We start from the raw sequence: 26,156 nt of genomic DNA on the forward strand, positions 1-26,156 counted from the left end.
TCTCATGATCTTACCAGACCAGGAGCAGAAACCATGTTAACATGATTGTCCACCTGTAGGGATATTGTTGCACAAGTCAGTGACGTAATATAGGAGTTTTCTGTATTTCAGTGTAGTAGAAAGTCATTCATGCACCTTCATAATAATACAGTAGTATCTACTCACAGTATAATTATGCATTCATAGTATAATTTGACTCCAAAGTGGAATGATACTGTGAATAACCCTGGCTTCCTACCTGCTGTGAAAGTGGATGCTAATGATTACCACAGACAGAAACAGCACAACCTGTGAAATAGCTGTCATAGCCACATCACTCTTTTAATTTGTTGTGCTTGTTCCAGGAGGGCTGGTAACATCCAAATGTGCCCGTACAGGGACTTCTACTTTACTCAGGAGCCCATCCTTCCCTGGCCAAGCATGGGAGCTGGAATGTGGCCTATTGCAGAGAAATGGCTTACCAGCAGATCTTCATTTTGACATGTTGCTGAGGTTGGTATCCCAAAATGAGGAAGAGGACCATGCTGACCTGGGAGATCTGCCACTGGAGGACCCTGTTTCCAGAGAAAATTCAGTAATCTTGCAGTTTAAACAGCTTTCAATGATGGGTTTTAAAGACATCTTTGAAAGTTATACCTTCTACTTTGCATGGCTGTTGAAAGGAACTAGGGACCAAAGTCTTTTTAGATATATTCTAAAATCTCAGTCTCTGTATTCAACAACAGGTACCAAAACCAAGCATTTACAATTCACTTACTGCTAGGGATTTTATATGACAGAAACAAAACTGCAAACAATCCTAACAGGGTGTTCTGTCCATGTAAAGGCAATGATACTTAAGTCTTTTTAACTGCATCCTAAAAGACAAGGGGAGGAGGGATCCCTGCCATGCCACTGTGGCAGCTAAGCTGGAATCCCAGTGACGGGAAATTAGTGTGATCAGAGTATCTGTCCCCTGAGTCGTCCTGGTGAGAGCTAATCTCCCTCCATCCGCTCTGCCAGGAGCTCACAACACTCATAACTGAGGCACCTTGGCAAGATGTATGGAGCTAAAGGTAAATTCCCCAGCACTACTCCCTTCCCCAGAGGCAGCTGGCCAGTGCTGAGTGTTTGACAGCAGGAAAAAGTGTCTTCCAAACTGGGAGTTCTGCGAAGCAGCTCAGCTGTCAGAGCTATTCTCTATCCAGAAAGATACTGGTACTGATCAGTAAGCTGGCTTTAGTACCAAAAGGCTGTGAGAGCAGTTGAATTCCCTTTATGCTTCTTTTGCTTTCCACTAAAGGTTGCATTCCTGACAACCTGATGCCCATGAGAGTGGAAAACATGGGTGGACACCTCTGTGGCCAGAATGGTGGGACAGGCTGTGACTGTGCTATGCAGTGGTGTACCACAGCAAAGGGACACTGCTCACCTCTCCTGGTAAACTCAATCTGCATAAGGAAGAATGGTTTCTGTGCACCTCAAAATTTTCTCTCTCATTCTTTGGAGGAGGATGTGGCCTAGAAACCTCTGGTACACACCACGTGTGAAAGGGTATGCACCAGTGCCACTGTGTGAGTCACAGGATAAAATGTTGTCAACAGTGCTGCACAACAGAAGCTGCACTGTTTAGCTGTGGTCCATCACAGGGTGAAAGGTGGACAAATACCAAAAACCCTTACATGTGCTCACTCCCATGAAGCTGGTTTGTATGTGCCTTCCAGTGGGCTGTCACAGCCTGCCAGGCCATCTATTTATCACACATCCTCTCCCTCTTACACTGCCCACATCCAGGATCACCCACCTAACCCATTAGTGGGTTTGGTTTGAGGTCCACAGAATAAAGAATCACTGACAAACACTAAACAGGAAATGGGTTTCTCAAATTTTTAAAAATCTGGAAACCCACCCTTTCCAATTTAGACAAATATTTTGTAGGTACTTGGGAAGCTAGTGTTCACACTGTCAGGGAATTTTGGGTGAAGGACAAAGCACATCAGAGCTGCTCTAGGATGTGGATGGAAATAGACTGGTTCAAACGTGTAAAATACATGCACAAAGCTTTCATACAGGGACAGGTGGGACTAAGGTAAAATTAAAATATATGGAAATGCTGCTGGATACATACCACCTCCTTCACTTTTTCATGAGTTGCTTCCACTCACAGGACCAGACTGTTCATTCCTTCTCTCTGAACTTCAAGGAGAATAAACGTGCAGAGCAGTATAAGCACATGGGGGCAGAACAGGGGACTTCCTCAACCCCCTATCTCCATCATATGCCCTTTGGAGCCAGGGGCTTTTTGGCATAGCTGCCAAACAACTATCCACTAGAGATTTTCAATTTTGTTCTTGTGCTTTGCTTTGCTGTTAAGGTCTAAAAAGCAGATGCCTTTGGGAGCCACTATTTGGGGGGGTGGGTGGGGGAAAGGAGGAAAGAAGGATGAACGCAATACTTCTGCACTTTTTCAGATTGTGCACTTTTTAATCCCTTACACAGTTCGTAAACAACAGGCTATAAAATACAGAAGAGCAGCCCTCAGATGTAATAAATAGAATATGGATTCGATCCAGCATTTTAAGAAAAGATAGTTCCACTTACTGCAATGGAGAACAACGATGCCAGGATGAGATACAAATAGCTGTAATAATTTTTGTGTTTTTAAGACTTTAGCAGAGAATAATCATAAATCAGTCTTTGGAAAACTTGGTGGTTTTACCCACAGAAAACTATTCTGCAGCAGCTAGTAGACCTAAAGGCAGATCACACAGCCGGGGTTTTGTTTATAAAGTGACTGTCAAATTTAAGTCTACATCCTCTTACACATACCATCTGCAATCACATCTTCTCCAGTCTGTCTCTGTGCTCGGTGTTTAAGGAAGCAACTGTAGAGAAATACTGTGACTTATTCCTGTTGTGTGGAGAGGCTAGACCTGTCATTTTATCTTGTTCACTTTGATCCTTTCTGCTTATCGCTAGCTTGGGTTGAAGGCTCATCCTCAACCATGTATTTCTTAGAGTTGATGCTCAGATTGGCATCTAAGGGAGGAGGTAGAGTTTTGATTCTCCTTTGCTCTGCAGCTGGTTTAGTCATTTCCACCAGTGCAAAATGGACACGAACCACCACTCAGAGCAGTGAATGGTTATACAAGGTGCATTGGCAATGGAGAATGAGACAGTGGGAGTATTGATTTAGCAGACCATGAGTGAGTTTTCATTGTTTCTTTTAGAAATGTTCACAAAGTATGGTGCCAAGAGCAAAAATAAACAAATTTATCATCCGCTGGTGGAAGGGAAAAAAAAAATCATCACTCTGGAAATTCAGTTCTACAAGCTTTTGTAATACTAAACATAAAGGGATAAAGGAAGCAATATTCATTGTATTCCTTGCTACGGTGGTGGACATACATTAGCTACTGGAAGCCTCAAAACACTACTTAAGGGATTACAAATGCAGCTCAGCAGTCACTAAACTATTGCCACCTCTAGGCTGCAGTAAGGCAGCCATTAACATGGCCTTGAATACTGATTGGGATTTTCTAGCAATTATTTTAAATTGAAAAATGCCAGTTGATGGAAATCACAGGTGGTGATCTGAATGTCTTAATTTGGAGGGGGGAAAGTGAATTAAAGAGGAATATCTTTGCTTTCAAACTTACTGTGATTTATATTTCAAAAGTAAACATTTTGAAATTAGATGAAAATTTTTTAAATTCATACGCCATAATATTAAAAAAAAAGGAAAATTCAGAAAATTTATTTGGTTGATATGATCTGAATCCTTTTAAGTTTCTGATTTCTACTTTTCACTCTGTATTAGGATGGGAAAACTCTAAACTGAGAATTGCTTGTGGATTGGAAAAACTCTTTCCTGCCCATCTCTATTGGCAAACCACTATGTTTCTGTTTTGCTGCTGAAATTTCAAAAACCAACAGGCAACGGCTGGATCAGAGTTGATCTTCCAGTGAATGAAAAATCCTCCCAGGATATACATTTGTTCGGTAGCATGTTCATTGCCATGGGAATGTTTTGAAAGGAGAGGTTTCTGGAATAACTCCTGTGGCTTCTTCACCGTGGGAAGGTAAGCAAACGATAAACGTGCCCTTTTCCACATTCATGTTTGCTCTTCTGCAGGAGGAAAACATTTGTCTGACTGATTTTCAAGTGGGAAATGGCCATACTGTTGCAGCCATGTGGTGTGGCTGTGGGGACTTCAGCACACTGTGGGTTTGGGTGCTCTTAACTTTCCACGATGTCTTGGGTCTATCTTTACCTTCTTTGCCTATGAGGAAAGAAAACTCCTAAGAAAATTCAAATCTAGAACATTACCAAAAGACCTTTTCTGACAAATTCAACATGGAAAAGCATGTTCAGAGGAGGTGACCTCAAATCAGAACTGTGTCTCCACTATCCGCAGGAGAAAGCTGAACTCAGATGTCTGTATTGGTGCTGAGAAGACCTCAGCAAAGTTATTATTTATACCTCCAGAGCTCCTTTGTAACTAAACCCAAACATCTCTGTTCCTGGCTCTGAAAGAACTGTATGAGGGTCATCTAGGCACTTAGCTAGTCATCCTGCTATGACAGAGATGGCCCTCACCCATACAGTATCAATATGCTTCACAGCTCCCATTAGGAAAAGGTGAGCAAAGCCTTGGCACCTGCCTTGAGTTTTGATGCAGCATCTACCATCACAGTAAGTAAAGGCAATGGCCACAGTCATCTTGGGAAAGGAGCAAATATCTAAACATAACAAAAAAATTAATATAGATCTTTTTGGAGAGGAAGAAACTATACTGGGGGCAGAGTGGAAGAGGAAAGGTCAGCATGGTCCTTTGAGCTCTGTAGTCTCCCTAAAGACACTGAAGAGACAAGACTTGCTCTTCTCATCTGGGAAGGTCTCCACTTCTTGAGGAGACATTTGGCCTAATGTCAAATACCTCCAGAACCCTATAAGTAGATTTCTAGAGTTCTGATTCTAGTCTTGATCTTCAGGTTTTAAGTAATTTCCACAGGACATAATCCTGATCTCTTTATTCATTGACCAGGGCTGGAAATGCACATTTTCTCTGACAAGGATGTTCTAAGTTAGCTCGTGTTTGCAAGACACTCAGGAGAGGAGGATCTGCACAGTGCAGAGAAACCCAGGTGAGGAAGGGCTTCCTTCTTCAAATGGAGTGTGACACCAGCACACCGACCTGGCTGGCTCTGGAATCAGGGCAGTTTAGCCAGTTGGCTCATCTGACTGCTGATCATATCAGTGGAGAGCTGTACTAGGAGATGAAAGAAAGCAGTGCTTTATCAGGTCGTTTAATTTCACATTACCCAGAACCAGTTCATGCATGCGTCTTTGTTCTCCCTCTGCCCCCACAAGTGCAGAAAAGGATCGATCCCAGAAATATTTAGAAATAAGAAGGGACTTATTTTTTCTTTCTCTTGTCATCCCAGGCTTTCAGACAGGGGAAAGGAAGGGGGAGATGCAGGGTGTCAACAACAATAAGCAGGAGGGGAAAAGATGCCTGGCACTTGGAGAGTTCAGGCTGGGACAGTTTGATCTCTCCCAGAGCACTCTTGGTGCTTGAAGATCACTGCTTTTGACACGTTTCTCCGGCTGCTGAATGAGAGGATTTACTTGGGTGAAATTTAGGCCTGAGGGGGACATGAAAATCATATTCATAATTTGAAGTGACATGTGATTCAGGATTAAAAAGCTGGCTGGCAGAGAAAAGAGCTGAGGTTATCCTTTTGAGCTGTGCTAATGCAGAAAACTGTGTTTTTAATCCTGTTTTAAAAAGGCCTAGAAGATTTCCAGCTGGGGCAGTTAGAATATAAAGGAGCAGTAAAGATGAGGAATCCCTTTTTCAAAAGCAGAAAAAAAAGAAAAAAAGAAAAAAAACCAAAACAACAACAAAAGATCAAGTTCTGCTTTTGTTTTTCTTTAATAGCAAGTGGTTGAAAGCCAGTACAGGAGATTTTTTTAACCACCCTTCCTCTGCCTGACTCCTAAAAACAACATATGCAGCAAGAGCGTTCAGCTGGACAAGGCAGAGGTGACTGCTAAAGGAGACACTGGTGCTAAGGAGAGGGCTCCTAGGAGCTGGGATTGCAGATTTTTCTCAATTTGTGCATTTCTCTGGGGAACTGGGGTTACAGCAGTAGCTTCTCCCTTTCCATCACTGCTCAGGATCTCCTTGTCCCCTGTACTGAGCACAGAGCAGAAAGGTGCCCCCCATCCCACTGAGTTAAGAGCTGTATAATTAATCTCTACTCCTTTTCATGTCAATTTTCCTGAAAGGCCCTTAAATGTAGAAAAACAATGAGCTGACATCACTGCTTATTGTGCTTATTATACTAATTTTAAGGTTTTAGTTGATCCTTTTCTAGATCCTTATTTTTATGTTTTGTCTACCATTTTAGCTCTCCTTCCTTCTTTTCTGACAATATTATTTGATCTTTTTTCATTAGAGTAATTTTCAGTACTATGGCGCAAGAACACTTTTCAGTATAGCTGCTTAAAACATAGTAAATGATGGTCCATATTCCAAAGAGTATCTTAAAATGTGACATACTGGAAGTTAGTAAAATGCATCTCAAAGTAATGTGAAGAATGAACAGCAAATTGCACAATCATCAGTTAACATGTTAAAAAGTGTGTTTTTCCATATTTACCTCAACTGATTCTTAAATACTTAGGTTATTTCTTCTGTAATTTTGTAAAACTGAATTTCACAAAAGGAACTTTAAGACTAGTTGGAATGTTCTGGTTTGATATACTTGAGTTGATTTGTGTGAGATTTTTTTGACCTTTCTATCTTTTATTAATTCACATAAATTCTATTTCAAAACATAAGTTTCAATTAAATGAAAAAGCAAAGTCATTGTGCCCTGAAAAATGCCACATTATTTTCCTGTTTTTCAGAGTGGACTTTCATTCTTTCCTCTCCTCCAAAAATCCATTTTTAATTGAAATAACATTTTCTAATAAAAATTGTCACTGGCAAAAATAAAGCAAACTTCTGTCCAGCTCTGTTCAAAGTCTGTCACTGGAACAAATCACATGAGACCAAGGTTTCAACTTCCCTGTCCCTCAAGATACAATTATTTCCTACTGTTCTTTTCCCCTCTCTGGAAAGCTCCTAAGCTAAGACAAAAAGAAATGATCCAAAGCTAGAGAAAGTCAATGAGAGCTCTTCTATGTATTGACTTTGGGTTGGGGAAGGCTCTGGATCAATAGGATGCTATTATTAATCTAATAGCCTATATATAGAATTTAAGTGTGCCATCATATGAGGCTTTTAAATCATCCTATGGAATTCGACAGAAGTTTATTCCGTTACATTTTCATGACTAAAAATTAATACTTACTTTTTTTATCTCTTTCTCACCCTGTTGAGGCGATAAGGCTAAGGCACACACACAGCCTCTCTCTCTCCAGCATCATCACTGGATGTGGAAATCTCATCATGTAGACTTGTTCAAATCCTCCTGATAAATATGAAAGTGAAGGAGAAACAAAAAGATTAGAGACTGCAGGGATCTAACCTGAGGATATGATCTGGCCTATAAAAACCTTTACTGAAAGCAACAGCACGTGAAGAGTGAGCTTTGCTGGATGCTTCCATCACCATTTCTAGCTCACAGGATTAGCAGCCAGGGCACACCAAAACCTAAACCTCTGTCCCAGCACTGTTTGCACTTGTAAGCTGAACACATCTGATACTGGATCATTAAGAGACCATAAACATGAAACCAAATGATGCTATTTTTTACTGAGACACTTTTTAAGGTAGAAGAGCACTTCCAGTGTGACAGATGTGGCAGCAGGCCAGCAGACGACACATTCCTCCAAGGAGTTTCATTACGATTGTTGGGTACACTGAGAGTACATGATGCATATTATATGTAATCAGGGAAGCAACTTCTCCTTTGGGTTCTTAATAGTTTCTTGCCTTAACAGCTTCATTGGGAATTTTTGTTTGTTTTCTTGCTTCAAGTGTTGGCACATCACAAACTAGACGTATTTGCCAATCACTATCTGCATTGTTGTCTCTAAAAGACACCATTTTGTGGGACTGAAGGGAAATGAGTGATCAGGTGGTATAGTCTAATTCTCTGCCAGAGGAAGATAGCATGTACTGCACAATGCTGCATTGGCTAAAGAGATCTTACCATAGTTCTCAGCCAGCAAGGTATAGCTGAAAATGGTGTTTGGAGCACAGTAGAGGAAGTGCCATCTTCCAATCTGGATGTCTAATTGATAGTTTGCATGTATGATTACTACAACTGCGGTTACAATTACAGTAATTATATGGGCAAACAAAACATGCAATTGCATGTGCCCAGTTCTAAAAATCTGGGCCCAGGTAATTGACAAAGACCACAGGGAGACTCTGTTCAGAAAGGAGGATGCAGCATGGTCCCTGGGTTGGGCTGGAGGACATGCTCACCTCCTGCCTGATGCCTCATGTTTTCCATTTCCTCCTTGTCTATCTTGGAGGAAATTAGGTTGAACCCTGTCCTGAGCACCTCCTCTTGGACTTACATACCTAGCCTAAGTTTCTGAATTGCTTTTGAAACCCAAAACAAAGATGAGGCCAACCTCTTTGGATATCATTGTATGGATCTCTACAGGGAAGACACTATATATAGTATCATCACACATCATTAACTGCATTCTCTGAGAAACCCAAAACCAACTGAGATCATCTTTATTCATGGAAAAAACTCCAAGGCATATTTGCAGAGCATTTCTCTAGGTTATTCTGGCCACTATTACTTAACAGTTGTCATTTCACTGTGTGTACAAGAGTTGACTTTTTATCTGACAGCTTCAAAAATGAGATTGAAAAGTTAATTCTAAGATATAAGAAGTATCTAAAATTATCTCAAAACAGAAAAAAAAACCTAGAAGCTTCATAAAAGTAAAATATAAGACTTATTAAGAATAAAACTTTGTGAAATATACTCACAATTCCATTGTTAAAAATAGATTTAACATTTTTATCTTATCATTAACATTATCTGAGTTTATAAAAATTGAATTAAATAGATTTAAAAACCCTTCCTGTTGCCATTTCAGATCGGAGTGTAATCATGCAATCATTACAAAAAAATTTCACACAGACCTACACACAATTACAGACATATTTGAAAACAGCCATGAATCTGTTTGTAGATTATTTAAGTGTCCATGGTGATCAGAGTGCAATAAAGCATAATAAAAGACCAGTGAAAAATGATGAAATAAAAAACACTCTGCTTTTATAAGTAGAGTGTTATGAGAAAGACAGACCATTTTCTCTGAATACGTAATTTTTATTCTGTCTCTTTAATTTACATGAATAATTAAAATAGAGTCAAACAATCCTATGCTCTTATGGTTTTTAGGATTAGAAGAAAATGTACTATGAGAAAAGACTATGAGAAATGTACTGTGAGAAAAGAACAAAATGCTGCAAATCATAATAGGGAGCATGATTTTGGAGAAATGTCTAGCCTGATTTTCAAACAAATATTGAAGGAAATACCTCAATGTCAATTTATTTTTCATCTCAAACTTTGAATTAGACAAATACCTAACTCAAATCTACAGAGAGGAGAAAGGATATGAGGGGTAAATAACCTAGAAATTCAGATTTAAATCCTAATAATTAGTCTCATCTTTCAGAGCCAATAATGGTTTCAAAGTGAATGTTTTTAAACAAGATTAGATTTTTGTTCTGCACTTCATGAAATATCTTGCACAGGTATTTAAAAATGTAGCAATATGTGTTATGTTCATGCATATACAGTTTAAATAGACTAATGAATTGATATCTCATGTGGCCATGAGTCATCAAGTATTGTAATCTGATGGAGACTTCCAGGAAAGTATTTTTCCTCATATTACTTGTTTCTCTATCTACCTGTGTCCATCTGGTGAGCAGCACAAGGAAACATTTTGCATTCCTTTCTGGTCTCAAGGAATAGCCTACAGCAGCTTTTTCCGAGGAGCGTAATGTAAAATAACTGGAAAGGAGTTCTTATGTATGAGATGTTGCTGGGGCACTTGGGCATGTCTAGCAGTTCCACCAGTGCTGCCTAATGTTGGACAGCTTGGGCTCTGTCGTTCCAGGGTTTGGGGCGTATCAGTCTGGGTGCTTCCATCTCACCACATTTAAAGATCCTTTTCCAAGTTTCAGGAAGTCTAGACTTTCTCTGGAGAAGTACTGTCCAAAGTGGATTCTTCCCATCTATTTCAGGACAGGATGAATCATGTTTTGGATGTGTCCACCCCTCCTCTTTTGAGTTTGCATAGGTGAATAACTTTGACTCACTTCAGATAACCTGTAGATAGTGAAGCTAGGGGAGGTGAGCCCCGGCCCAGGGACAGTCCTGTCCCTCTCCTCGCTGGCCGCTGCAGCGCCAGTCAGGCTCCCCAGCAGCGACCAGGGCAAGGGGCCATACCCATCCCTAGCCCTCCAGTGCTGTCTGCAAAGGAAAAGCACCACACGAAGACTGCAGTAAGTCACTTTATTCAATGTTAGAACCTGGCCTGGTATTCTGGCACATGACTCCTCCATCCAGCCAGAGCTATGAGTCACAAGCTAAGCCCTGAAGTTACTAATACAGCTCCATGTACAATCAAGTTGCATATTTTGCAGCATATTATCCTTTCTGGGTTTGGCAAAGTGAAGAGTCTATGTTGCAGGCAGAGTAGGAATTATGATGAGCTTTTCCCAGCTGGACTTCTTGTAATCGTCGCAGGGATAAAGAGTTCCTCGAGACTCCTGATCTTTCCCTGTCAGGCTCAAAGCCTGTCTCAGGCTCTGTTGAGTTTGTCAGGGTGTTTATTTACAAAATTCAGCTAAAAATCAGTCCTGCCAGACTAAGCCAGGATGTTTCTGCTTGTTCCTTAATCTCCAGGCTGCCTCTCTCCACATGTTAAGGGACACTTAGTTTGTTTAAGGCCTGAGGCAGGCGTAATTACAAAATTTAGGCAGAATCCTGAACTGACCCCAAAGGTCTTCCTACTCAGACAGAAATCATTTGTCATAATGAGCCTACTCGTAACCTGCTGACCCTTGGAGCTCAATTAATTTCACGCAGAAAAAAGTGTTCACAGCCTCTGGACCCTGCTGCAGGAGGGATTTGCACGGCTGTGTCTCACACAAACCCATGTGGGCAAATGGGCTTAGAAATTTCTCCAGAGAGAACAGTGAACAGTGATAGGGCATTGTTTTTAAAGCAGGATAATAAAATCAGGTATTTCTGTGTTTAGTTGCAGAGTAAATGTATGTTCCTTAGAAAAATAAATACGCAGAAAGGCATATAACAGCTTGTGGGCACGTGTTTTAATTTTGTGTCCCTTAAAAGTCTTTAAAATGCAGTCATCTCTATTGAAGACAGAAGTGATGCATCAAAAGGGCCTGATTTTCCAGCCTGCTGCAGCAGTGCTGTGCCAGAACGTGCTGCACCAACAGCTCTGCCAGGGCACATTGCTGGGACAGGAGATGGGAGCTCCCCTAAGGGCATGGGAGACATTATGAATGATCTGCAGAAGAAATAACTAGCTTGGGCAAATCACTGCAGCAAAATGGCCATAGTGCTTCCCGCAGGCAGAGCTGGGGGTTTTCTGCATTGAGCTGCACTGGGTCACTCAAATCCAGAATGCATTTTGGGGTCGGATCTTTACCAGCAGATGATGAACTGCCTGGATTTGAGCTCTTCCTCTTTCTCAGCTACTGGCATAACCCCAGGATTTTTCTATTATTTTGCCTAAGTAACACACAAATTAGAGCAAGAATAGAGCTTTAATTTGAATTTTTTTATATATGTTTTCTGGTCTTTGTTGTCTCAAATACTTCAAAGGGATGTCTGTGCAGTTCAGCAAATGAAATTAAAATCTATCTAAACTACCTAAAATTAGCTGTCTGGTGCAAGCTGTGTGTGGGGATGACAGGGAACAGATGAAAAGGAGGTTTATATCACTTGGATCAGTGAATATACCGTCCGATCCTGTAGCAGGCTGACTTTTTGGTTATATGAGAATGTTTCACAGGACCCACTTGTGTTGGTAGAGATGTTACTAGCCAGAATAATAAAAATCTGGCCTGTTCTATCTCTTGGCATGGTCCAGCCAGCCTATTTAATTAAGATGAAAAGCACAGTCAAGAAGATAATTCAAGAAACATCAGTCATCTTAGACAATATGCAGCAGTGATTTTTTGTATCAAATCATTGAACCTGCTTACACATTTGCGGGAATGCATGTGGCTGGACTGGATAATCCAAAAGGATCTTTCCAACAACCATAACTATTTGCACTTTCATAAGCACCTTTTGGCCACGGATCCCGATGTCTATAAATCTGCAGGCTCACAGGTGAGAGCTCGGTAATGAATTTGAGAGCCATGTGATAAATTGTGTTTATTATGTACTTTCCTTATACAACATTTGTAATAGATTTTCACTAGAAACAAGTCCTGGACTGTGCAAGCTTTGTTGCAAGTTTAGCTGCTTTCATCTGAAGCAGCCAGAAAGCTGTCTTAGGGAAATCCCCAGATGGCATAAAATTGGCATTCCCTGTTCTTTGCTACACAGCCTTTTGGCATAGGAGATAATAAGGGGGTGAAGCACAGTGCACAGTGATTAAGCCGTGGCAGTCACTAGCTGCAATCACTTTCTTTTGAAAATTCAGCCAAACTTCTCCAAGTTGTGCAAGAATGGGCACTGCATGCTTCTGGGCTCAAGCCCTCTGAGAGCAGGAAGATGGAAGTGAATTGCCTCTCCCTCCTCTTCTTCGATTTTGCAGAAAGAATAGGTTCAGCCATTTAGGATAGAGCCCTTCATTACAGCATATTAAATAGTGCAAGTGTACAACAGATTCAACATAGACCACTCTCCCTGGCTTGATATATGCCTACTGTTTAGATTGTTTAACTGATGAGAGAATTTTTCCCCTGCTTTGTGCACAGTCTGACAACATTCAGAAACTGCTTTTCCCCTAAACTGTTGTCTCAAGTGCTTTCACTCCTGAAGATCATGGAAGATAAAAATAATGCATGTTGAGTGTGTGTAAGTGTGTATATATATGATACATGATTGCTCGCCATTTACGACATTAATCTTCACTCACAAAGACAGAAGAGATAACTCATAAGTTATCCCTCTGCTCAACCATGAATATAAATGTCAGGCTCCTAATGGAGATGTTGTCTAATGAAATATCGTGAATTATTGAATCTCCTGAGCCATGTGCAAAATTCATTTATTCTTCCTTTTTGGGTTCAGATTGGCTATTTTTGAGGTGATGATATCAGCACAGTGAAGAGCAGATGGAAAGATTCTCAATGTGGCATTAAAGATCTGATCTCCAGACTGTGGGATGCCTAGGGGGATGCTGGTGGCTGCCCACTCCCATGGCATCCATAATTAAATTTACATTAAAAACTAGTATTTTGGAGACCTCTTCCCTTATGAACCTAATTTGAAGGTGAAGCTAAGGAATTCTAAGGCTACAAGAGACAACAGCATGGTCTATAAATTGCAGTGGTATAATTAAATCAATGTAAAATGGATCAAGTTACTTTGGTGCCAACTCAACACACTTAAAATGGTTTAAGCCTTGCTTAAATAGGTTTAGCTTCATTTAGTAAATTAGTATAGACAGGCCAAAAATTCTTTGTAATTTGCTTCTGGCCTCATCATCTTGTATGTCACACCAGCTTATTACATCTTTGAGATGAACTTACCAATGTTCAACGTACCTCCTTATTCTTCTTTTTTGTTTTGGCTTACAAGATGTGGTTGGTTCATAAGTGGTACAATTTGCCTACAGAAAGAAAACTCATTCGGAAACGGTGCTGTGTCTAAGGGAAGATGTGCACCTTGGAAACCTTGGTGGAAGATCCTAGAAAAACTTTCACCTTTCTTCCTAGAAACTTCCAGCTCAGACCAGCAGTTTTCACCGACAATAGTCTAGTCTGCTCACTGACTTCTTGTGTTTTACTCCCAGGCCCATTTTAGTCTAAATTGCACTTGTTCATGATACTGAGATCATAGATTTTTGTTTACTTGACCCACTTGATCTGAAAGAAGTCCAAATACCTTCCAGCAACCAGCTCTGATGGAAGATCTAAGGTGGTAGAAACTTCATCAGAAGTAGTGGATGCTGGTACATGAAGTTTCTTTGCTCACTTTAACCTATCCCTCTTCATTTGTCTGCTTGAGAAACACATCATTTACTTCTGCTGAACCCCATTGTCTCCTCAAGGGCTGATCTCTACCTTTCAGTCAAGTATTGTAACTTGCTGAAATTCGATCACTGTGCAGAATGTCTCAGTATGTGTAAAACCTATGACACATAATGCTGAAGTTTCATCTTATGTCTATACGAGGTACAAGTAACCAGAGAGATGATCATTCATAGGGCTGTGCATCTTATAGGGAGTGATTAGGAACAGTAATCCCTCTAGCCCACCAACACATTATGCAATAGTTGCACTCATACCATCATGCTTATCCTCACATTTGCCCTATGATGTAGAGATGTGTTATTATCCCCACTTACAGCTGCAGCACAAAGGATGAGGGTAGAATAAATGACGTGCCAGAAGGCAGATGGGGCGTCTATGGCACAGAAGATTATAGGAGCCAGGTGACCTGTGTCTTGGTTTGGCTCTATGCCCAGAAAATTTCCTTTTCTTCCTGTAGTTATTCTGCCTTCCTTCTGCAAAATGAAAACCTTTATTGAAATCTCTAGCCACTTAAGGCTACAAAAAAAAAAAAAAAAAAAATCTAATTCATGGGTTTAAAAAAACACAAAGGAGCCCTTACTTACCCTGTAGATCTAGGCATATTGCATGATTGTACTATATTTAAGAAATGATCCAGCATGAGTAATGCCTGTATTGTGATGCGGCGCAATTTTGGCCAGAACATTACTACCAGCCTCTTTTTTTCCACTGACATGAGACAGCTCAGTGTTGTACATCCAGGACACTGATGGTGTTAGTGGGTGCTGATCCTGATTATCTGAAGAAACCCGAGAGATGAGACACACAACTTGTGTATTGGATTGCCTGCGTGGCATGGCTGCCCTGCTGCTCCCTGCAGCAGAGATGTTTAATGACAGAGCTCTGCAATACTGAGCGTGAGCTCCATCACATCATCATCATCCGCTGACACAGGGTCTGCACTGGGTTGTTAAATTCCTTAAGTATTTATTGGAGCCAGTAGTGCCTCAGGCTCCATCCCCCCCTCCACATACCTAGCTGAAAATTACTGCCAGCCTTTGCCACTGACCCTTACAGGAAGCATTGAACCGATCCCCCCTGACAAACTCCGAGCAATGGCTCAGCCTTGCCGCATGACCCCCGGCGAGGTCGGCCTGACACTGCAGGCGAGGATTGATTGCAGGTTGCAGGTGAGACCCTTCCACTTGACTGCCTCTGGGACACGGCCAAGCGCTCCGTGCTTCGGGCAAGGCATGTTGTGCGTGGGGATAGGAGACCCAGATACTTTTAGTAGGGCCGTCTGGCCATTGATTATCTTTTTAGTCTTATAATTGCTGGGTGCGTTGATGCTTTTCCTTGAGCACAGTTATTGGGGAACAGCAGAAGTGTTTTGCACTTCCTTGGGCAAAAATGGAAACGAGCACAATCTCTCTGCTTAATCACCCCATCCTCCCTGACTGCCTCTGCTGTGGGTCCATCGATCTGCAGTGAAGATACTCCCCGTTTGCACCACTGTCCAGAAAGAGAGAATTTGATTTGAGGTAATTGTTGTCCGATGCAGTCGATCGGGCCTCTATCCAGTGCTTTATGGGAGCAATATTACAGCGGTAGTGATTTTGCTGTTGCAGTGGATTGCATCAATATACACTGGAACTGATGTGTTAGGATCAGGAAAGTGACATTTACTGCAGAAAAGGGAGTATGTATCTGGCCCCAAATTTAGCTGGGAGTCAAGAGACATAATTCTATCTTCAGCTGGAATCATTTATCCCAGCTCTGGGTCTTGCCAAGATAAATAAGCGCTTCTTCATGCTCACATGTTAATGCTGTTGTGATGAGCAAAGGGTTCATTTATTTTTTAATCACTGTTCAAATTAAGCTGTTAAAATCAGAGAGAAAACGAAATTTTAGCAACCTGGATATGCACGATACAGTTCTTTATCTGCTCTCTGTAGGCTAATATGGGGGGGGGGGGGGTACATTTCTTCCTAATTTATATTAAAATTAGATGGAGGACAAAGAAAAAGAGAGAAAGAAAATGCCTGGTCTAAATCTGGTCGAGGTTCTGAATCCCAAATCAAAAGAGTGAGGCATCCTCTGCGATAAATGTTTTATGAAGAACACACACAGCATGGTAATGCCCACAGAAATCTGACAGTTTTCTCTGCTTTCCCTCCCTCTGCTCTAGTTTCCCGTCCATGCCTCAGGTCATACAATTGAGCCTTGTTGCTCCTGTCCTTGCCTGTGGTCCCTGATTCATCACTTTTCAGACATCACTTTGCTATGTCTGGAAGAAGCAAGGAGAGACACAACTTTCCCTGAATTTCATTGTCCTGACTGTACTTCTGTTTCCAATTTACTTGCTGCTCTTTTTCACTTCTTGGGCCTTATTCTCCCACTGCATTTCTCTCCTTGCTACTATTTCATTACTTGGTGTCACTTGGGTAGAAAATGACCCCATAGTGCATTGGAGAGGAGTCCTCGTACTGCTGAAGTGGTCGACCCTGACCTTGGCTTCCCCGAGCAATATCTGTGGCTGCAAACTCACACTTTTGCAAAGGTCTGTACACTCTCCTCGGTAGCGGAAGTAGGTTTAAGGTGACTGAAAATATCCTCGAGTCCAAATGCCTCTGAAAACAGGGCCTAGAGGAATCCCCCACATGGTTGTCATTGCTCTTGGTGAGAATTTCGAGAGGGAAGAGCTCGCTGCATCTGTGGAACTCGGGTGTGTTATTACCCAGAGATTTCCTCACTGTTCAGGCATCTGGGGCAAGCCGTGGCTTTGTTCATTTTGAATATGCTTTTCTAAGGTCTAAACTGCTGAGGTGTTTTTTTAAAAATCACTATTTTCTTCCTTGTTTTCAATGTAAAGGGTAGCTAGGGATGAAGAATCTCACCAACCCTGCGTAGATGGTTCCTGCGATGCATTGGCTTTCCTGTCAGAAATGTGCTTCTGCTTTTCTGTTGGAGTAGGCCTAGTCATAGTCATTATTTTAAATTTTAATTCATCTTTACAGGAATCCTTTCATCACCACTAATCCAAAATAGTGAGGATTCTCTTTTTTCCCTCAGCCACTTACCACACAGTGTAGAGCAGCAGAGCATAGAGAGGATTCCCCATTGCAGTTCTGCCCTTTCTTGAATTTTGCTTTAAATCCCTTCTTTTTCTACACCAGAGAAGGGTACAGATTGCACAGACCAAGTTGCATATAAACTCTTGCAATGGACCTACTTCTCCCACCAGGCCAGGAAGCGGATCTCAAGTTGCAAATACACCTTCAGCATGGCAGGGTCCTGTGTCACAGCCTGACATCAGCTCCCTCCCCAGATGAGATGGCTTTTTCACCCAGCCCCCAGCTGCATTCATGTTGGTGCAACAGACTGCTGGACATAATTTCACAAAGAAATAAAAATTGGAAGTCAGTATATTTACTGTAAATGACAAATGAGAATATAAAGCTGTGTAGAGAAATTACCCAGGAAAAAAAGTATCCCCCCGCCTAGGAATCAGATCATATTTGAGTCTGTAACTGGATCAGACAAGCTACAACCAGTGAAACTACAGAAATTAATTGTGCACTGAAGAGCTGCAAAATACAGACCTGTGGCTCCTCTGCCCAGCCTCTCCTGCATACTCTCTCCTTGTCCTCTGAAACATGCATTGTGCTCTCCTTGGGTTTGGAGTTAGACCAAATTAAAGAAGAGGCAGCATGAGTATGCTTGTCCTGAATGTTGCTATGCTAGAAATAGCATGATATTATGAAAGCATATTTTCAACACATGGGCAAGGTCTGGGGCAGCCTGTCCAAACAATTTATTGACGGTTCAACATTTCCACAGCCGGCACAGCAGAGTGGAGGATTCTCAGGCTATTGAATATTTTATATTCACTTGATGAACTAGATTTTGCATGAATTACACCAAAAGGATCAGCCAAAACCAGTCTGTGTTAAGTTCTCAGCTCTGCCTTGAGATCTGCTCTGTGAGATATTTAATCTCTCAACTTCTCAGCTCTCTCAACTTCTCAGCTCAACTTCTCACTCCCAAGGTGAGGCATTGATTTTTCCTTTCCTCTGTACTTTGTCTTACCTGCTCAGATTGGGCTGGACTTTTACAGTGTTTCATATAAGTATCAGCAGTGTTGCCCCATGTTCTGTTTCAATCTCCAAAAAATCCCACAACAAAATCCCAATAAAACCTATGGGGTGAGTTTTTGACATCTTAGGGTTTTTTCAGCTTTTTGCTTGTGTTACTCATTATTCTTCATAGGAAATCAGTACCTTATCTAGCATAGAAGCTATAAAAATTTTAATTTTTAGTTTTGTTGTAATTAATAAAAACTATGGTATTTATATGAGCTGAGGTCTTCAGTGACCTATGCACTCAATTACAATATGAGTTTATGGGGCCGTGGACTGAAGAAGCCGATGAGCTGGGCTATGAGGATGGAGGAATCTGAAAAGCAGAAAAGTGAAAGGAAAACAGTGATTGCTGAGACAGGGGAAGGAAAATTTTTGTCCATTCTTTGCACCAAGACCCATGCCAACCCTGCTATTTGTTTGCAAGTCAGATGGGTTTAGCAGTTTGCGATCAAGAAAATAAGAAGGTCCTTGCAACCACAGTGGACAGCAAACACCAAAAGAGGGTTAGAGTTAAACACTGAAAGCAGACACTTGAGCCATGAGGTAACACTTATGGAAGTTTCCCTGGAAGAAGGGGATTTTATAGTCATAGTCTGTGAGAGAGAAAAGTAAGCCTTATCGAAGGTGAAGTGCATTAAAGAAGATAGGAAGAATGAGATAGATATTCAGGAGGTGGGAATGGAGGAGATCACTCAGGGACTCCAGATATAATGAGTGAACTTTCAATTGATGCAAAAAAACAAAAGGAAATAAATGAGAAGGATCACAGAGAAACTGGGCACAGATTAAAAGCAGTGTAAAAAGGTTTGAGAGCATTTTGACCTAAATGGAAAGGCATAAGTGAAAAGTCTGAAAAGAAACATGAACCATCCTAAGTCTTCTCCCTGCTCTTGGGCTTGTATAATAGGCTAACTACAGATTGGTTCCTACAATGTGTGGGTATTGTTTTTTTCTGGAATTTATGGGGTTTTCGACTTACTGTCAGAGCATGATTTCCCTGTGCTTTTTATATTTTTTTTATTTTTTACTTTTTCTCAGAGCTGAATGGGTGCATGAAGGGCACATAAAGGTTTATTGAGTAAAAGCCCTAAATGCTTGCAAACTTTTACTATTCTTCCAGGGCCTATAAATATTTTTCTCAATCCTTCTCTTCAAGGCAATAAAAAATTAGTTTAGAGGTTAGCTGTGGGACACTTGACATGAGTCTGGCTCTAATCTCATTTTGAGGTTAAGGAAAGGAGTAGAACTGAAACAGCCCAGACCACCAAATATTGAAACAAATATTAACATGCTCCTGTCTATATACCATACATATCTGTGGCATAGCAAGTTGTATGGATGGTGAAGAGATCAGGTACATGTGCATTAGATAGGTGTTGCCCTCTCTCATAGGCATTGCTGAGGTTTGCATTTTCAGTGAAGTGGCCTTTTTTTTAAAGGTAATGACTCGTACCCCAAAATATGGCCACACTCTGAACAACCTCATAGATGTAAGTCTCAACAGTGCATGTTTCTGGGTGTCTGGGATGCAACTGAGGAGTTCAGGGGTTCAGACACAAAAATTTTGGGGAAGGGATTATTTTCTGAGAATAAAGTTGCAAAAATATTAAGTTTTATTTTACAAAACAAAAAAAATCCCAAGCCCCTTTGCTAGTACTCATTGCACTGGCAAGCCAGATCTTGCTACTCCAAAAATTGAGAGATTAAGGAGGTACCTTTATACCAAGACTATTTTAGTCACATTGCTGACAATAACCTGATCCCCAGATTTCCACCTGTGTTTGGCTGCTGGGTACCTGCACAGTTTGCTATGAGCCTTCAGTTAGGTATTTGCTTAGCTGTGCATCCTTGGGACAAATCTAGGAGACAGTAGGAAAACAACTAAGAAAAGCCAGTCTGTAGCCCAAAGGTTCAGAGCCATTGCACAAGGCCCTTCACTTCCATATGAGGGATTTATGTGACGGATATCAATGTGGCATCTTGTAACCACTCTGCATGTAACTGTGATAATTCCCTGTCAGGGTAAAGCAAATGAATTCATGCATATTGGCTTACGACTATTTAAAAGATGTTTCTGGTCCAACAGCAGATATCTTTGTCTTCCCTTTCACCTCCCTTCTGGGTCTATCTCTTCTTGGTTTGCAGCCCTAACCTGGAAAAACAGGAGTTGTCCTTTCTAGCTGGCAGCTGACCAGGTATTAGATTCCTGGCAGGTATAACAGTGTCTGCCACTGCCTACAAGGCCGGGAGGCTTCACTCAGGTGCCTCCAAGAGACAAGGCTGCACTCAGGACGGGGATCCGCGGTTGGAAGTGAGCTCAGTTTTCCCCTGATGTGTAAGTCAGCAAGTACAACTCCCACGCAGGAAGCAGAGCTCTTCAGCAGAGCAGCCGTGTGAAACTCAGCAGTTTTGGTTTGTGAGGGTACATATGAAAATATTTTTGGTGTCAGTTTTCCTGGATGATTCGAGCTTGTGAAAACTGAAGGCAAGCACTAACTTTCCTGTTCCGGAGCAGTTGTTGCTAGAATGTCTGAAGCTTCTCATTTCATCAGCATTTCACAAAAATATCCTGAAAACAGGAGAATTTCATGGGAACGCTCCTGAGGCCCCTCAGCCAGGAGGTGGTAGGAGGCTTGCAATAACACATTCATTCATTTAAAAGATTGTTTTGGAGGTGAACCCATTTCCTATGTAGATGTCTCCACTGAAGCAAAAAGAAGAGGAAAGTGTCTACCTCACGGGGGGGGGGGGGGGGGGGGGTTATATAAGATACCCCATTTTTAGTGAGAAAAACTCCAGTTATCTTTGAGCACCAGGCATTCCTTTAGGAAAGCTGATGTAAACATACTTAGCTGTTAAAGATTTAATGAGACCCCACCATTTATCTAATGAGATCACATATATTCTCCTCTCAGCATCTCCTCCTATAGTGAAATCGGGCACCTTCTCCGGTCTAACTAGGCTCCCAGATTAATATTGCCTTGATGTAATTGTTCATTCAACACGACTGTTAATTTGTCAGTGGAGCTATCCCAGGGTCTTGCTCCAAGAGATATGAAAACAATAACCTTGTGACCAAGAGACAGGCCTAATGTTTTCACTGCTAAAGTGTTGAAAGGGTGTTTTGTGTGAAGGAGAAGGGAATGAGTCATCAAGCAAGGGGGTATGGGGTTAGTACTTCTGAGAAGAAAGAAAAGGGGAAAAAAAAAAAAAAAAGTTGTCCTTTCCTAATACAAATCAGAAAATTGATAGGGGAGAAAAAAGCCAAATACATACAAAGTATACAAGAATAATGCATCAATCTGCAAATCACACAAATTCTGGGCATCGTTATTAAAATTTCGTGCATTCACAAGCACACATATGTGCATGGTTTGTCTTACAAACACATATGCATCACTGAAGCACTGAAGTACAGCTTCCAAATAATTACCTTCTAATAACAAAAATGTGCCCCATTCCAGTAATGACAACTGCAACACAATCAAAACCAACTGCTGCTAAAAACCAAAAATCATATTTCAAAGAAACACCGAAGATTAGCCTGTGGCTTTCACTAAACTGTGTCTCTCTGATTCCTGCTGGGTGACACAATGAGCTGGCTTAACGCAGCCTGGCCTCTGAACTCAGCCATACAAGTCTTGGTTGCATGAAACAGCACCCTCTCTGTCTATCAGATTTTCAAAGCTACACATATTCTTCACAATATAAAGTATCTTCTGCTTTCTCTGCCCCATTTGTCTGTGGCACATCTGTATGCCCCTTCTCACTATTTTTTATAGAAGCCCTCCGAATCTTTTGTGTGTGTATTCCTTTCAACATCTGCAAAAGAAATCATTTCTCTTAGAAACAGTGTAAGGGTCGGGGAGTATACACAATAGCTGGAAATACTGTTTAAGGCCCAGAGGGGAGAACTTTTTTTCTGCTATGAAAACGTGCTGTTGCAATGCAATGCAATATTCAAACTCAACTCCCTTCCCTCCTATCCCTGCCCCCTCTCCCCCAAGAAAAAAATATGCACAAGGTGGAACAGGCTCATCTAAAGCAAAATATACTTGAGAGAACAGATGTGGCAAAACAAAACCCATAGCTTTCCATGAAGAGCTGCCAAAAATAACATTGGCTCGGCAGGCATGTGATCTTCAGAGAAGTTTGCTACTTGAATGAGTCAGAATGGTGATTCCATTTTTACCTCTTCAGTGAACAGGAAACGCATTCTCCTTGAGCACCAAATTCTCTTGCAGTGGCCCACTTACACTGGATTATATCAGTAGACTTTGCAGGTGCTGAGACAAAATAGAAAGTGTGTAAAGGTTTCCTCTAGTTTGAGTTGTGCCTAATTGAGGCAAAATCGAAAACATCATCTAGAATTATATGTAAAAGCAGATACCTGTGTATACGTATCTGAAATGAGGAGCTAGAACAGGAAGCGGGAAGTAATCTAAGATATCCTTTTCCATAAAAAAAGAATTGGGCTCAGCCCAGAAAATATGTTTTATTCTATGATGCAGAGCTTGCAAACATTATGAAAATAAGTCTGTGACGTGGCTGATCTCACCAATCCAGCACGTGTCCTTTGGCTCATCGTTCTTGGAATGAAAATCCTTTGGTTTAGTTTTTTACAGAGAAATGAAGTGCAAATGGCCTAAGAAAGTTTCAGATTTTGCTATCCAACCACTGAGGTTGAGACTCTCTGAATCAACGTCTGCATTCTAGTTGCTGAAGTTTTATTATGAGGAAGCAAAATATATTTTAATTTACATGTCTCAGGAGGAGTCTGAAGAAATTTTGTTTGAGTATACCATCCTTTGTCCTGTAAAATTAGAAAGTGTGGAGCTGGAGTTGATAAGGATAAATAAGAGAGTCACACAATTGAGTCTTTGCAGTCACTTTTTCTTTAAGAACTGTACTTAGACGAAAAAAAAAAAAAAAAAAAAAAAAAAAAAAAAAAAAAAAGAAGGTTCCTTGAAAACCTGTTACTCTCTCAAGTGCCTTCCGTATCTCTAGGAAGAATCATTTTCATTTTGCAATAACTGAGCATATGATATCCTGGCTCCCCTGAGGGAACCACAATGATCTTATTTGCCCGTTCTACAAGAACCACAATGATCTTATTTGCATCTTTCTATTCAAGTATTGTCAGGTTTCCTGTGACAGTTCCTGATGTTCCTGAAAAATGTTGCCCACATTGTCCAGTGAAATACCAAAAAGAGTAGAAGGAATTTCATTTGTATAGCTGGTTGATTGTAGGCCTGGTAGGTATTTCACCAAGAACATGGATATAGTGGGAACTGGGAAGTGTTAATCAGCTGGGTCCTAAGAAATTTACCTCTCATTAATAAAAAAAAAAAAAAAAAGTATTGAAATATCTTGGGTGCAAGTGCTGAAAATAGCAAAAGTAATGGATCATATGTTGATTCCAGAAAAATTCAGTCTCTCATCAGACATCTGAAGTCATGCCGTTTCTGTTGGAGATTTCAATAACTTGAGTTGAAGTTCATTGCCAAGACTTTCAAAACCAACTGTTGGGGAGAGGATTTCAGAGGTTTTAGCAGAGCCTGATTTTCCCAGAATTTGGGTACTCAGCAGTTTCTAAAAATCAAGCCAAGAGCTTTTCAAATTGTGAAAACATATCTGACAATTCGTGACTGGAAAATGTGGTCAACATAGGGCTGTAGGTGCTCATGTCTTCAGAAAATCAGTCCAAGGTTCCCTCAAGTCAGAAACCTGAAGTTTCCAGAATGAGAAGTCTATTTGGAAAATGTTAGCCTCAAACTCTGTTTTAGCTTTTCTAGCTATTAACATGAGAATAAAAATGTTGCATAATGACTAAATATGATTATTATGTATTGGCTCATTGAGCTGAGAAAGTGGAATAATATGTGGGAAATAATAGTGTCACGATAGAGGTGAGGCACAGTTCATTTGTGAAAAGGCAGTGACAAAGTTGTCTACCACTGGCTTTCTAATTTAAGGCAGCCTCTTGATACAGGAAATAGATGTTCTGTGACACTGACTTTGCATCTCCTTACTGCAAGATTTGTGGATTTGTGTTACTCTTTAATTATTTAAATACAAAGCTAATATTTCAGCACTCAGAGGAGATAAAAGAAATCAGAAAGCACCAAGGATTTCCAAACTGGTTAGTCCTTCTTGTCCACAAAATACTGTTTGAATTTAATTTCTTTTTATTTTCTTTTTTAAATTCAAGAACTGACTTCAGTTTATGGAAAAAACAAACAAACAAAAACAAAACAAAACAAGAAAAAGAAACAAAGACAGGCCATTTCTGTCAAAATCTAAGTGATAGTTATCTTCATGGCAGTATTTCATATCTAAACAACATAAATGAAACTTCCCTTCACTTTGACAAAGTGCCTGGAAATGAAATCTGTGCTTAACGAGCAACTCGTGCCACAAAACACCAATTCTTTCATAGTTTCGATGGTCTCACTTTTAAATATTGGTGCTGCACCTTTCCCTTCCCATCCAACACTGCTCCAACTGTTTCACTGCTCCATCACTGTGTCAAAGCAAGCAATACATCCTGGACATTTTGATAGACCTTAATTTCCAAGAAAACAGAAGAAGTAGCCAAGATCAAAGACCAATCTGCACTGGGGCAAGACACCACAGTTTGTGGGCTTCTTTCTTAGAAAATTTGTGGCCCGTCATCTTCCCCCTGGTGTGATCAGTGGGCACTGCTTACAGGAGAGAATATAATCAGAACACCTATATACACAATTTGATAGCAGGATCATTCATTATATCTCTGATTTCCTCCCCTTTGGTTTAAATTTAAAACAAACCAGAAAGTTCCCTCTCTCTCCTAGTTTTTCAAACACAAATGGGTGTTGTAATTAATTCCTGCACATTACACGGCTGCTGAGATATTTTTATACATTAAAATTATTACGTAATGTTCTGACACATAATGAATGATTCTTCACTGATGCCTAAGTACATCACTGAACACTTGGGTGGCATCAGCTGATTGCTGATACACTCAAACTCTTAATTACTTTTATTTATTTATTTATTTTAAGGTGGATCCTTTTGTTTTCTGCCAGGGCTTTGGTTCTCCTCTCACCTTTAGAGGCAACATAGTTTTTTATAAGCTGATTTTTCTTTGTTCTCCCCTGTAAAAGAGAAATCTTCTAACAAGTTATTTTATAGACCCAAATCTTCAAGGCTGTATGTTGCCACAGCAATTAATCAGAAGAGGACTGAGAGATGACCCAAAAGAACAGACTCCCTAAGGGCAGCTACCATGACAGAGTGTTAGTAAGACGTATTTTCCCAGCTCTGTTGTAGGGCTCTCTCTCCAGTCAAAGGTTTGACTGAATTTTGTTATTGTTGGTCTCTGCTGATCTTTGAAATCTTTGATTTTCCTGCACTGATATTACATTCACATAAAACCCTATTGCTATTTTTTTCAGAAGATATGACTACGAGGTCAGTATATCTGAAGGCAGCCATATCATGTACACAAATATGCTATTTTTACATTATCGAGGTGACAAAGAACCATATTTCTCCCCTATTCTACTAACTGCATGTTCACTTTCAGCCCACACAGCAGTTGGATGGTTCACGAACCTCTGGGTAGCCAGAAGGAACTGCATTCCTGGAAAATGATGAAACCAAGGATTCATTTTTCATTCCCACCACTCTCATGAGCAGATAGCAGCCACTTTTATCACTTCAAATATACTAGTCAGAAGTCTCTCACCACACCGGGGCTTCGCAGTGCTGGATGCTGTACAAACACTCAATGTGTGCATTCCTTCCATACAAAGGACAAGAAAATCATTACATC

This window comes from Tyto alba, unplaced genomic scaffold, assembly GCF_018691265.1.
Source record: "Tyto alba isolate M040663 unplaced genomic scaffold, T.alba_DEE_v4.0 Super-Scaffold_33, whole genome shotgun sequence".
Taxonomy (NCBI): Eukaryota; Metazoa; Chordata; class Aves; order Strigiformes; family Tytonidae; genus Tyto; species Tyto alba.